Source organism: Macrotis lagotis, chromosome 2 (assembly GCF_037893015.1).
Source record: "Macrotis lagotis isolate mMagLag1 chromosome 2, bilby.v1.9.chrom.fasta, whole genome shotgun sequence".
NCBI classification, from domain to species: Eukaryota; Metazoa; Chordata; class Mammalia; order Peramelemorphia; family Peramelidae; genus Macrotis; species Macrotis lagotis.
The window spans coordinates 342,755,014-342,770,054 of NC_133659.1; positions in this window are offsets into that span (position 1 = coordinate 342,755,014).

Genomic DNA, 15,041 nt, shown 5'->3' on the forward strand with positions numbered 1-15,041 from the left:
TACATACATACATATTTATATATTTATATATTTAACTTCTATCTTTTGTTTTGATAAGATGTGATTTCCAGTGGATCCAACCTCTCTAGATAGTCAAACAAAAAATCTGTTCTCTAATCTCTGCTCTATGTTCAACTCTCTGTCTCTCTCAATCTCTCTTCCTTCCTCTCTTCCCCTCCTCCAACCCCTTTTTCTTCCCCCATCTCTCTCCTCCCCCAACTTTCAACAATCCCCCTGATGAGGGGATACCACAGGAATTATTGTTTACTGGTTCTGATAGTACAACTTCTAAGCTTAGAGAGTTGTCTGAAAAATGGGAGATGGTAAGTGACCGGGGTCCCTCAGTTGGGTCATGAATCCAACTTCCTGACTCCTGAGGTTGTCCTCTCATGCTGACCCTCATAGGTAAGATTATCTACAAATTAGGTGAGAAGACCGAGGCTCCGGGTGACCAAGTGGCCCATCCAGGATCATGCAGGAAGTGTCAGAAGCCTTCTCCATTTTATCTCTTAAGATTGGGACACACAGTCATAAATTCTTTTGGATTCATTCAGTCCACAGTCTTCACTGAGGTGCCTCCTGCCTTCAAGGTCCTGGGGGAGGGAACTGTGGAAAAATGAGTCAGAGGCTAAGAGCCCTGGAGGTGGGCTGGGATCCCTGATCTTCCCCTTCTGTCACTGCCCTTCTGGGGGCCTCAGCTCTGCCCTCCAGGTTAGATGGCTGTGGTTGTAGCTAATGTTTCTGAATAAGAGAGATGCCCATCCTTGGGAGTCAAACCACTAGGATTTCTACCGCTCCTCCTTCCCAACCCCGCCCCTTGCCAATAGATATAGTATTGGCAGAAATGTGGAGAAGTGAACCAGAATATTGGGGCCCCATGACCTTGCCTCTCTTGCTCTCAGACACAGCTGCATCTCTGTGGCCAGAGATCTTCCCAGGGAAGCCCAGGAGAGAGGGTCTCCTCCTGCACCTTCCACTTTCTGAGTCGTCAGCTCCTCCCAAGGACAGCTTAGTGACCTCCTTCCACACTCTTGACTGAAGCCCAGTGTGACTGGTAGTGACTGAGAGAGTTTGGGGAGCTAGCGAATGGGGCTCTTCTCCCCTCCATCTACGAGCCTGCCCCACCTCCTCTCTCAAAGCAGTTGAATGAGTCTTGTGCTTGAGTCCATCTGTAGGATGGCTCAGCCTCTTCATTTCGCAGAATACAGCTCATCCATCCAACCTGTTGCGATCTGTCTAGACAGATGACTTTCTATGTGTGAGGAGAAGGAAAGGAGATAAAGGGGAGGGGGTAGAGGGCAGCCACATTCCAGAGCCAACAGTCAGGAAAGCCCTCTGGGATCCAGTGAACTCCCTCATCATTCCCTCATCAGGCCACTGGCCTATTGGACAGAGGGAAGCTGGACAGAGGCTGATGGGGACTTGCGACTCCATGATCCTTTCCAATCCCACCCTTGTCACTAATTGGTTACTCAACTCTGGGCAAGTCACTTTAGGGCCCCTCCTTTGTAGAAGGATGGTGCTCATTGAGTCAGTTGATCGACTACTCTCTTGCCACCCCACCTGAGAGCAAACAGCTGCTAGTCCTGACACCTTAATAAGGTGAGAATAGAACTCAATCACACTTAGTGTGAACATCTTTGATGCATTTCAGATGTTTTTGAATACCATTGGTGATGTAAAATTTGTCAGATAGCAAATCTGTTCTGATTGGGTGAAGGATTTGAACCTACCCAGACAGTTCAGCACTAGGGGAATCAGGCATTGAGAAAGCTCAGTGATGGGAGCCGTTCTAGAAAAGGCCCTCCAAAGGCTCCTCTGGTAGGGGCAAGGTGAAAGGAGATGGGCAAGCCTTGGTTTCTTCCCTTCCCTCCCTTTCCAGGGACCAGAGGAGGACCGTGTCCACCTGGAAGGGTTTTGAACTTATCTTCCCATCAGTATCCAGAAGCCTTGAAGCAGTTGGCAGAAATGCATCAAAAGCTGAGGACAGACTGGACAGATTTGTAGATTCACAAGGAACCCAGCAGAGATACTATATGGGGAACGTCTTGAGGACTCTAGCAAATAGGTTTCTCAACCTTTATTGTGTGTGCTCTCTAGGCAGAAGTCCAATTCCTCCTGTATCCCATATGCACCTGGGGAGGATTTGTATCAACTGTTTTTCATGTTCTACTTTAGGAATTACTCCTTTTAAAAAGGCAGTGAGGTCTGGTTGCCTGAATGATCTCAACTGCTAATCAGTGGTGGAAGCAGACTAGTGGGGACGAGAGAACAACTTCTTTGGGCTAAAACTATAAGCCCAAGAAGACTGGTCACTTATACTCTGAAGACCCAAAGCCCTCAGAGAATTGTTACAAGTAAAAATGAAAATAATAACCAATGCTGAAGCTCACACTCACCTTCCTACAGAGGGCGCAGAACGAGACATACGGTTTTTGTACGTAGTCAACTCAGGAACTTGTTTTACTACGCATATTTCTTACAAGGGTTTTGGTTTTGGTTTTTTTTCAACATAGGGAGATGGGAAAGAAAAAATAGATTTGTGTTCATCAATAAAATTAAATTTCAAAAACACAAAAATGAGAATAATGTTAACACTTGCCTTAGAATTAATAGAATAATAAGAACACTCATGGAATTATCATGGGGCTCAAATTAGGTCTTGAATGCAAGTTGCTTTGGGAATTTCAGCTACATATGCCTTCATAGGTGTTATGAGTAAAGCCCAAAGGGTGAAACCTAGATTCCTGGGACATTTTACTGGGGATCATGGGGACAGTAAGCTATAAGTGAAAGGACACTGGTTCTGAAGTCAGAGGACCTGGATTCAAATCTCACCTCTGACACCTGTATGATTTTGGATAAATCCCTTTCCCTCTCTGAGGTTCAGGTTCCTCACTTGTAAAATGAAGAGATTGGGTTGGATGGCCTCAGAGGTTCCCTCCAGCTCTAAGACATCCTTTCAAGTTGACATTGAACTGTTAATGATTATTCATTGTGTCCAGCCATTCAAGCAGTTCCCAACCCACCCAACTGAACTGCCATCTGGCCCACATTTCCCCTCCAAAGTCCCCACAGGCGTCATGAGAGATTGTCCAATGCTCTGCTGAAATCCAGGTAAACCAGACCTACAGCATTCCCCTGATGTACCAGTCTAGTAACCTTGTCAAAAAAGAAAATGAGATTAGTCTGGCATGACCTACTCTGGAAGAAGCCAGGCTGGCTCTTGGGGATCATTGCTTCCTTTTCTAGAGGTTTGCTAACCATCCCTTCAATGATAGAGTCTAGAATTCTGCCAGGAATCAAGACCGACTTGCTTGTCCTGAGCTTGCAGACATCATTCTTTTCCTTCTTTTGAAACTCAGCAAAACCTCTGTCCTTCCCTGTCTTTTGACACCCACTCCCATTCTCCCTAGTCCTTTAGCACCTGCTGAAGTTTTTCCAAAGTCACTGAGGCAGAGATGAGTAACACCCACAGACATTCTCCTGAACCTTTGTCCACTGGCACCATTTCCTTTCACGCTATTAAGTGCATAAGGATCACAGACTTTTAGTTGAAAGAGACCTTAGAGAAGGTGTGGTCCCCCCAACCCAAAGAATGAGTCCTATCTCTGTATCCCAGTAGACTCAGTCTCTTCTTGGAGACCTTCAATAACAGGAAGCTCAGTTCTTTCCAAAGCAGTCTAGTTCATTTTTGGACATCTCTGATCCCATTAGATAGTTTCCCTCATTTCTGACAAGGTCTTCTCCCTATTGTTCCTAGTTCTACTCTCCAGAGCCAAGAACAGGTCCAATCCATGTCCCACAAGACAGGGCTTTAGTTTTTTGGTTTCTTATCTTCCCTAGGCTAAACATATTCCCAGTTCCCTCCACTAATTCTAGTCTCTGCTTCCCAACTATCTTGAATTGGCTGACCTCCAGCTTGCCAAGGTTAATTCCTAGACAATTCCTAGAAGTGAACCCAATGCTTCAGATGGAACAACCAGAACAGGGGATAGTGGGACTTGTACTTCCCTTGTGTTTGACCAAAGGCTTCTGTTAATGCCCCCCAACATGTGTTTTGGAAAAATAGTGACTTGGAGGCTTTCTAGACTTCACTGACTCCATATGAGGTTGGAAGTTTTCTTTATAGGATTCTGGACTCAGGAATGTAAGCCCTGCCTTCCATTTTTTTGTTCTCCCCCTCTCCCTCATATCCAACAGTGCACTCTCAGACCCCAGATCACTTCCAGGTCTTGGGTGCTCTGATTTTCTCTCTGCAGTCTATTTGGCCCTCCCAAGCTCTTAGTGCTGAGGATGGAAAAGGAGCAGATATGCTCCTAGCCTTGAATGGGCAGAAGGAACCCTCCAACAAGGATACTCAGTTATGGTAAGAGGGAGGGAGGGAGAGAAGAAGGAGCATAGAAGAGAGGCCTGCTGGGCATTTGTGGCACCGCTCCCCCTTAGTTCTCCTTCCTACCTGTTGGCAGCTTTTGCTGATTCATCATTTGTGTCCTTCATTCTTGAAGAACATGATATCAATGGTTGTCCTATATCCTCTTCTCTTCTTCTCCCATGCTCTTTCTCTTGGCAACCTCTTTATCCCTCATGGATTCAATGACCCTCTTTCTTCAGATTAAGCCCAGGACTCTTCCTCCAGTCCTGGTCCCTTTCCTGAGCTCCAGTCCCCATCATCAGATACCTATTAAATATTCAAGTATATGGCTTAGTGATAACTCAAAATTTAATTACGCCCCTACAGAACTCTTTGTCCTTTCCCCAATCCCTATAGCAAAAAAAATATAGAAAGAACAGACCAGTGACTTGGGTGTGCAATTTAAAAAATGAGAAAAAGAACAAACTAAAAATCCTACTCACTTCCTAACTTGCATATCACAATTGAGGGTACCACCACCTTCCCGGGGTCATCCGAGCTGGAAACCTCAGCACTGTCCTCAGAATACACCATATTTATTCAGTCAGTTGACACTTCTACCTTCACGATGTCCATCTCTCCCACCCAACCTCTTCTCTCTGGCACCTGTGCAAGTTATAAGACTTCTTCAGCTTTCATCTTGATGACTGCATTCACTTCCAAATTGGTCTTCCTGCCACCACCCAGCCTCTCCCCACTCCCATTAAGGCACTATGGAGCTGATTGTGATTTTCCTGAATTTCAGAGTAGACAACACCATCTCTTATGGGTCAGGGCTAGTGGCTCCCTGTGACTTCCAAGGTGTAGCCTTCTCTGCTTGGCAATTGAAGACCACCTCTGCCTCCACCTGCCTTCTGAGGGTTATTATCCATCCTTGCCTTTCATGCACCCAGGACTAAACTCTCCTCCTCATGTCCCCTGTACATTCCTTCCCAAGCTCCAATTTCTGGACTTTGGCTCAGGCTGCCCCTCCTGCTTGGTAGGCCCTACTTCTGGACTGAGGGCTTAGTCCAAGGCCCTCCCAAGTACCTTGAGTGGAGAAATTCAGAGTTTTGTAGGCCCCAGCTTCAGTGTGAAGCTGCTAAACTCATGGAGTCTAAGCTCTCTGGCCTCATCCTCCCACTCAAAAACCCTATGACCTCTTGCCTTGGTATTCAAGGCTGTCTACTCTTGGGTTCTTGCTGACACTCCAGTTTCATTTCATCACAGTCTTCCCTCAGCAGCTGTGTTCCAGACGGATGAGGCTCAGCTCTTCTCTGAACAGAATGTTTCAAAGGATCTCTGCAATGTCCTTAAAGCCCATATGATAGTGGCTTTCCCTCCTCTTCTCTTCCTTCAAGGCTTAGCCCAGGGGACACTTCTTCCTAGAAACATCCCTTGAGTCAGCCCCTCTCTGGACCAAACTTTTCCATAGGTACCCTGGACCCTCCTCCCTGCCTCAGCATACTAGATTATTTGGGGTAGGCAGGGCCTAGGCTTCAGGGAAATTCCTTGGGATGGGTTCATGGAGGATGGATTGGAGAGGGGAGAGACTGGAGGCAAGGAGACCAATCAGGAAGCTACTTCAGTGGTCCAGGTGAGAGGAGTGACCTAGAATGGCCTAGAGTGGTAGATGTGGGATCCTGGACTGAGCTTTCACCTTTCCCAAGAGCTTGCTGGGACCCTTGGTGCCAAATAATGTGTGTGTGTGTGTGTGTGTGTGTGTGTGTGAATATATTTATAATAGGTACTAGGTAAGTATATGTTACTTGACTAAACCTTCCCTAAGCTCTGATTCAGTGGCTTAAATTGTTTCCTCATTTGTAAAATGGAAATAATTGTTGTGAGGGATCAGTGAGATCATACATACCTCAGAACCTATAGACATGGCACTTATTGCCTCGGTATCCCCAGCACTGAACCCAGAGCCTGGAGTATGGGAAACACTGCAAACAAAATAGACCTGATGGGGAGGAAGGGCCTGAACCTCTACCTGGAAGGGTGGGAGGGACAGGGAAACAGTAGCAGGAGTCATCATCCCCTTGCTTTCCATGAACAGCTCATATCACCATAAGGATGAGTCTGGTGCAGAGAACCAACTCCCCCATGCCAATGCCAGTGCCAGGGAAGGCAGCCTGGCTCTTTCTTTGAAGTTTGTACGCATAGAGAGTTGGCAGCACCTGGCACACTGAGAAGTTGAATGACTTGTCCAAGGTCACATATGTCAGAAGTGGGACTTGATGCCCAGTTTTCTTGACTCCACATAAGACTCTACCAATCACCACCCACCATCATCACTATCACTATCACCACCATCATCCCTACCATCTTCACCATCACCTTCATTATTAACACCATCATCTTACATTCTTTAACCCTAAGTAAGCATCATACATGCAATAGCTCTTTTGACCTTTCAACAGACTGGAGAAGGAGGTGCCATTATTCTCTTCATTTTACAGATGAGGGAACTGAGGCTCAGAGAAGTTGTGACTTTTATGAAGTCCCATAGGGCCAAGAGTCAAACCTGGATTTTTTTCTCCTGAGTTCAGCCATCTCTACCACTCCAGTATGCTCCCTTTTCATGAAGATGAAACCAAGGCCCAGAGAGGGAATGGGATTTGTCCAAGGCAGTACAATTGGCCTTGGCATCTGCGACCCACTCTTTGTCCCTTATTGCACCATCCCATCATGGACCTTCAGGGAGGGGGAGGGACTTTTCTGCCCAGGCATAGGAAGAGGCCAGTGTCCCAGAAGGACAGGCCAAGCTCCTGAAGGATCTTGAGTGGCTGAGTGTGGGTGTGAGCAAAGGTAGATGGAGGACAGATTCACAGGACAAAGGTGGGGCAAGTTTCTATTTCTTTCCCCACTTTGAAAATCTCTTCTTTATGTAGAATGGCAAGAATGGTTTTTCTTGTGGGGCAGAAGTCTGTAGCAGGCCTTCCACAGTGGATTGAGGCCTGGGACTGTCTAGCACAACTCACAGTGGACCTGCTCACTAGCCCCAGTATGACCGTCCAATCTGCATCCTGAAGAATTCTGGGCAAGGATCCCAGAGGTCCGCTCATCATAGAGCCCTTGAGGCTGGTACCCCTCATTCTCCTGAGAGGAAAACTGAGACCCCCAGAGGAGAGGAGACTCATCAGTGTCGTTAGTGAGTCAACCGAGGCTGAAATGAGGACGGGGCATCACTATGAAGAGTGTTCACTGGCGGTGTGGTGGACAAGGTCAGAAGAGCTCTGATTCTGAAGGGAGGGAAGACCCCAGAATTTGGAGCTCAAAGGGATCTGAGAGGCCAAGCTCACCGTACTTATTAAGGCCCATAAAGGTCATAAGAGGAGGGAGTGCCAGAGGCAAGATTTCCATGGCCAAGAAGTCTAGCTCATCCAGAGCAGTAATCTCCTCCTCAGCCTCCCCAACTCCTGCCTGGAGTAAGGGGAGTCTACCACTCCCATGCCCCAAGATTTGAGTTTGAATTCCTAGAACATCCCTTTCTACCCATAGGATTTGAGAGGCAGTGGGACTGGCCCTTTTTGCAGTCGGCATCTGGGAATTAGGCCACTAACTGCCTAACCGCCTCCCCGGTCTTCAGCTGCCTTCTCTGTAAAATGGGCAGAATAAGATTGGGCCAAAGGATCTCCACTAGAGACTCCAATTCTGTAAACATTAACTGGTGCCAAGGGTGTTTTGTGACTATCAGACTCTCGGTAAGCAGAGAATCATTTCACGCTTTTGTACAGGAAGCTTCCTTCTCCCTGACTCCCAGGGCCTGGAGAGCCCCCAAGGCAGGCAGGCTAGGGGAAGTCCTCCCCATGCCCATGCTGCCTCTTAGCAGTAGCTGGACTTCTCCATCCTGCCTCGGCTTGAGGCCCACCTCCTCTGATGGGCATCCTGTGCCAGTGACCTGCTACCTTAGAAGCTCTTGCCTCTGTGACCCTTGCCTCAGGCCACTGAGGTCAGAGTCAGAGCCACTCTAAGCGTGTCCCCCCCACCCCATACACACACACACACACACACACACACACACACACACACACCTTTCCCCTGCATCTTGGATGCCCCTGGAGCTGGGACCACGCCCGCTCTGGGCTGGCCTTCTGGGCCTCCATGGGGCTCAGCGTCAACATGTCTTTTGTCTCCAAGGAATGGGCGGCCTTAATCCCATAATAATTTTCTAATGCTTTTCATACTCCTGTCACTGGTAGTTAAGTCAAAACTTGGCACGAGACACCTGATGTATCACACCAGCCATTGCACAACCAGCCTGGCGAGCAAGAAGGGGAGAAATCCTCCGAGGAGCTTTGCCTATATTTAGCTGCCCAATGCGCCATCCCCCACCCGCCAACAACACAAATATTTATTTTTATTCTTAAAAGGGCTTGGAAGTCTAGGTTTCCAACCCAGAACAGGCACTCTCGCTGCTGGGGATGGTCCTGGAGCCCAGGCCTAGGCTTTCCATGACCTTCAATTCCATGGAACTCTCCGTGGAATCTGACACCTGGCGGATATGGAGGCTTCATCCTTGAACTCTCTGATAAAATCAATAGGGTGGCATTGGCCCCCACCCAGAAGTCATCTCTGAGGATTCCAGAATAGAGTTGATAGAGAGCTCCCCCCCTCCAAGAAGCAAGAGTCTGAGAAACCATTGGATTGAAAACATTTATCACTTGTAAATACAGGAAATGGGACTCCCATCCTTGCCCTAGTCAGCAAGGACTACGGTGACAGCAGAGTTCCTTCCCACGGCTTCCCCACATCAATGATCTTGTAAAAGAGACAAGAGGCATCTCAGTAATGGGAGGGAGGCTGGGCACTTGAAGACAAGTCAGAGATGGGAAAGAAGGAGGAGAGAGGCTGTGCCTCAGAAGCACCTGCTTCTTCTGGGACTTGGGGTGGCTGGCTCCAGCGTCCACGCCCCTGGTTCAGCTCTGCCCCCATCCATCCACACACCATCCATGTTTCCCCTCCCCTTTCCAACTGCTAGCATGACTCGGCAGCCTTCGGCATTGGCCGGAGAGCGGATGTCTCAGATGCTGATATCTCTTCATCTTGCTGCCATGACCTAAGAGCCCTTCCCTGAGGTAGTTGCCCTAGCCAGGGGCTGGAATCAGGAAAACCTTGCAGGCTGTCTAGGCCTGGAGGCCACCTATTAATAGTCTTCTATGATTTTGCTTTCCAATCCCTCTGCCACTAAGTCCCGCTTGCCTCCAAACATCAGGAGAAAATAAGGTCCTCCGTGGGAAAACACAGTTCCTAGAGCTGGAGACATGCTTGCTGACTTGGCTCCCTCCTTTAAGAACGTGAGTCCAAGTGTTTTGGTTCTGTGGCTAGGTCTGCCAACCCTGCAAATTGCATTTTCAAACCTTTATCAGAACATCCATAATGTAGTTACATGCTGGACTTCACAGGTTCCTGGATTATTTGTGAGGACGCACAGCTTAGATATCAACTTCCTACTGGGTCTCCCTGTACCCAGTTTCTCCTCTCCAGTTCATGGAGCTCCTAACCTGATTTTCATTCCCCAGTCAACCAATCACCTTCTGTGGGCTTCCTATTGGATTTGATGATGTTTTGTCCTTCATTTTTGAGGAAGACCATGACATCAGGGAAGTGACGCTATGACCAGCACATAAATTGGATTGGAGCGAGGGGGTGCTGTCCTAAGCCCCCAGCCTCACTGTCTCCTCCAGTGTCTTCTGGGTGCAGTTGCCTGATATGAATCAGGATGACTGGAGATGGCCCTGGATAGGAGGCAAACAGGGTGACTTGTCCAAGGTCACACAGCAAGTTAGTGGCAAATGTCTGAGGCTGGATTTGAACTCCCATCCTCCTGACTCCAAGGTCGGTGCTCTATCTGCTGTGCCACCTAGCTGCTCCTGTTGAATTTAGGATACAGTACATGCTGCTTTTTTGCCACTTCAAGAACTTTCTGATCAGGTTCTAACAAACCTCTCTGACCTAATAGAGTCTTCCCAGCTCTATTCAAATTATTGATTGGCTGTTCCTCACACAGGAAATTATGAAGCATTCTGCTCCTTTAGGCCCCTTCCTTGGAGCTTCTCCATCTGCTGCCATGCTTAGCTTAAGGATCACTTTCCCCAAGAGCCCTTCCCCAATTCCCCCATTATTCACAATCACTGTTCTGTGAACACTGGATCAAGGATTCTGAGTCATAGAAATAAGCTGGGAGGATCTTAGAAGCCATCGCATTCAAGGGCCAAGAAAGGAGATCCAGAGTGAGTGGTGGTCCTGCCCAGGTCACTGCCCAGTGAAGGGTGACTGAGGCAGGATTTGAACCCGGGGCCACTGACTTAGAGTCCAGTTCTTTCTACTGGGCCACAGTGGTGGATGCCTGAGGCACAGTAGATGTAGCCTGCCTTCTGGATCTCTAAGCCGGGTTCCATGGTCTCCATCACTCATTGCTCTAGACCCCAGGGGCAGCTGAGCTCCGTGTCAAATGGGGTCAATCAGAGCAGAGAGAGTCAAGTTAAAGTGGCCACTTTACTTCCTCCTGTGCGTTGTTTCCAGAGGGCTCCGGGACTATTGGCCATCTTGCTTTCTTGGGTCAGCCATCCTTTTTCTGCATGTCACCAATCACTAACACCCACCTGAGAGGCTTCCCCAGGGATTCAGTCTTAGAAAAGCTTATCTCCAGGCCCATTGGTCCTTCCTGAACTTGGAAGACATGGTTGGCCATTACTGTGAGATCTACCTGAGGACTCTGCCAGAGAGAGTCCAGTGGGCTGTGACCTGTCCTCAGTCTACTTTAATGCCACATGTGGATCAGATGCAGCCTCTCACCACCAGCAAGACCCCTATTCCAGAGTCTAGGAGACACAGACCTGACCCTGCTGAGGGCAGGTACCTTGTAGTACCACAACCAGGATGCCATTGCAGTGCAGAGTCTCAGCCTTTTCTTCTGTAAAATGGCACGAATAATAAATAGTATTAGTTCCAACACTGCTTAAGGAGGGAGTATGTAAGAAGGCTCCATCATTATTATTTAGTTGACGCTCCCTCCCCTACCCCCAGGCCTCTAGGCTGGCACCTGTGTGGACCTCTACCCGTGCAGAAGACCCCAACCAAGATCTCTAAGCACTGATCATGTTTCTGACCCCAGAGAAACTGATATTAGCAACCCTTTCTAGACTTTAAGGTTATTATGATGTCCTCTGATACCCTATTTATTATCCCCATTTTACAGATGAGCAAACTGAGGCAAACAGAGGTCAGGTGACTTGCTGAGGATCACACAGATAGTCTAAGGTTGGTTGTTTCTTTCTTTTTTCTTTCTTTTTTTTTTTTAGGTTTTTGCAAGGCAAATGGGGTTAAGTGGCTTGCCCAAGGCCATACAGCTAGGTAATTATTAAGTGTCTGAGATCAGATTTGAACCCAGGTACTCCTGACTCCAAGGCCAGTGCTTCATCCACTACACCACCTAGCCGCCCCTAAGGTTGGCTTTGAACTCAGTTTTTCCTGATTCTATGCATAGCATTCTAGTCACTGAACCTAACTACTTGAAATGTCCCGCTCACACTGGCCCATACAAGAAGTGGCCAGGTGGATATAGACATCATTTTTCTGATTCAATGCATGCTTCCCTCTGCGCCACTTGGCCTGGTACCTTCATTTCACATCCTGGGAAATGTAACAAATGTGAGAAGTCCTCACCTAGAACCCAGACTTCACTGGGCACCAGGAAATTTTGACTTGGGAAACCCTTTGACCAGCCCAACATGACAGCCACTCCTTTGGCTGGAGAGCCAGTCTCAGAAAGTTCACATCATCCATGGAGTCTACCTAGGGAATGAATTTTCTTTATGACTCTTCTGTTTGTCATTGAGGAGGCAAGAGACTATTTCAGGACACAAGGAGCCTGCAACTGCACCCTCCCCAATAACTGCCCCCCACCAAAAGGGTGGCTGAACATTTTGGTAGGCAGTGGATCTTGGATTCTCAGGTGACAAATTCATGACAAAGTCTGGGGACAGAGGCTATGGGTGCAGTCATTTTTCTGGAATAATTTTTATATGTATTTTTATTAGTATAAATTTGACAAAATACCAGCAAATAGGAGTATTTCCAAACCCCAAGACAAGATAATTGCAGGTCAGACATGAGCCCAGCTCCCCTCCAAATGACTCCTGGGGTGTTCACAAGCAAGGAGCCTCCCTTCTACCCAGGAGTTCTAAACAGTTTCCTGCTGACCCACCTTCATTGGCATCTTGCCCCCAAAGACTGGTCTGCTAAGAGCAAACAGACATCTCAGCAGCTATCTTCACACCTGCCTGAAGCCCCAGCTTTCCAGGCCCTTCCCAGCTCTGACATCCCCTATTCTTTTTAAAAAAATTTTGTTTTTGTAAGGCAATGGGGTTAAGTGACTTGCCTGAGGTCACCCAGCTAGGTAATTATTGTATCTGAGGATGGATTTGAAGTCCTCCTGACTCCAGGTCCGGTGCTCTATTCTCTGTGCAATCTAGCTGCTCTCCCATCCCCTGTTCTAAGGGTCCTCCCAGCCCTGGCCTCCCCTGTTCTAAAGCCCCTCCTCTGCCATCCCATATCCTCAGGTCCCTGCCCCTCTGACATCCCCTGTTCTCTGAACCCTCCCCGCTCAGCCCCCCTCAGCCCTTCAATGCCAACATCTCTGAGGCTTCAATTTCCTGCTGAGGACCTTCTTTCCCACGTCCAAATAGCCCTCTTGGATTCTAGGCAGAGTTTCCTGCTGACCGGATGGCCTTGCTAATGACAGACATGGGGCTGCATTAGTTAAGGCCAGAGAAGCAGGTGCTTATTATGCTTGGGGTTTGCCCTTCTGCTAGCTTGAGTGTGACAGTCACAGGCTCCCTCCCTGGCCCAGAAAAGGGCTCCCACATTTGCCCCAAAGGCCACTCGGTGAGCTGGGCAACACCCCCAGCACTGTCCCCAGTTTTCAGAGGCAGTAGCTGGTTCAAACTGTCTCTTCCCTCCCCATCACCCTCCATGCTGCCCCTTGCCATCAGTGCTCCTGAGGAGGAACCCCCAGGGGAGCAGCCTCAGGAACAGGGCAGCCCCAGCCTAACTGGGAGCCTCTGTGGAATCCCCCACTGCAGAACCACAAAAGTGCCATCCTCCTCCTCCTCCTCAAGCCTCAGAGCCAACTTGGGGAGTGGAAAGAGATCTGGTCCAGGCCTGGCACTCAACCTGGATCCAGGTTTGAGACTGGATCCTATGGGGGTCACCCAGAATGAGGGAGGAAAAGCAGTAGGACCGATTGGCCCCATGGAAGCCATGGGCCGACCACCCAGAGGGTGGCTCTCTCAGGAAGGGTGGCTGGAGGTCACCGGGAATCTTCTGGGCCTGGCTTTAGAATGGAGAGCATGCAACAACAGAGTCATTCGTAATTATATCAAAGGATAGACAAACTGAGGCAAGGCCAAGGGCAAGGACTTACCCAGGGTCACACGTGTCTGAGGAAGTGACTGAGGATCTGGTGTCTGGGCCAGCCTTCGTGCCAGAGGTTGAGGGTGGGGTGGGGCGGCTGTTCTGGCCACAGCAGGGGCGCAGCCAGCTGCCAGCTGCCCCCAACCACAGGAACCCCACATCCCGATCGAGGAACTCGGCTGTGGATTTGGCTTTGGCTGCTGCCCCAGAGAAGGGGGTGGGGGAGTGGGTAATGCTGGGGGTGTGCTGCAGCCTCCAGGAGAGGGAGGGTGCCCAGGCCTGGGGGGGCCCTTCTGCCTTTGCCCTCTGACTCCTTGTCTGCCACAGACTTTCCCAGACAGGGAGATCAAAGGATCTGCAGCTTAGGACCACACTTGGAACCAAAAGGCCTGACCAGAGCTGACGTCACCCCGGGGCCATCCTCCCCCTCAGCCCAAGCTCCCCACGGCCTTCCTGGGCTGCCTAAAGCAACAAACAGTCACTCGTTCTGCTGCCACCAGAGATGGTGATAGCCAACTCTGGGCTGACTCAGGGGAGGGTAGTGGTAGGGAAGTGGGACCCAGGCCGACATCTGGGGCACCCAGATTCTGGGCCTCACTTGGGGACCTCATGTTTTCTCAGCTAAGGGATGTAATCTCATGATCCCTAGAATCCCTCCCAGCTTGGACCTTCCTCATCCTAAGACCTCTCCCTTCTAGGATGCTCTGTGTAAGTGAGGTGTTCCCAGGCCACGTTGGGAGACCCTCATAGGCCCTGCCCTGTGTGGAGCTGAGTTTCAGCTTGGCCAGGCCCATTCTCAGGCTTCTTTTTCACTCTTAAAGAGGCAAATTTTTGCTTCAGGCAGCACTTTGGGGGCCTCTGGCTTCCAACTTGGAAAGAGAAGATGAATGAGGCCAGCCCTGCTTCAGGTTGGTGAAAAAAGACACTGGGAAAACAGGAGGGGACAGGGGCCTCTCCCATGGGTTCTTCAGGGAGGTTCCCTCGGGGGAGATGCAGAACTCTCAGGGAACAGAGTTTGTTCCCAATGGGAGCTGGGGATGGGCCCTGATGGAGACATCCTCTGCCCCAATCATTTTCCAATCTTAGGGGGATGTCAGACCTGCTAAGCCACAAAACAAGATGGGCAGGAGTGGGGCTTTTGAGAGGAAGAGATCTGGAATCAGTAAGTCTCACTTGCAGACCCCAAGTGAGGTGCCTGGAGGTGGCCTTGAAGGAGGGCCCCATTCAC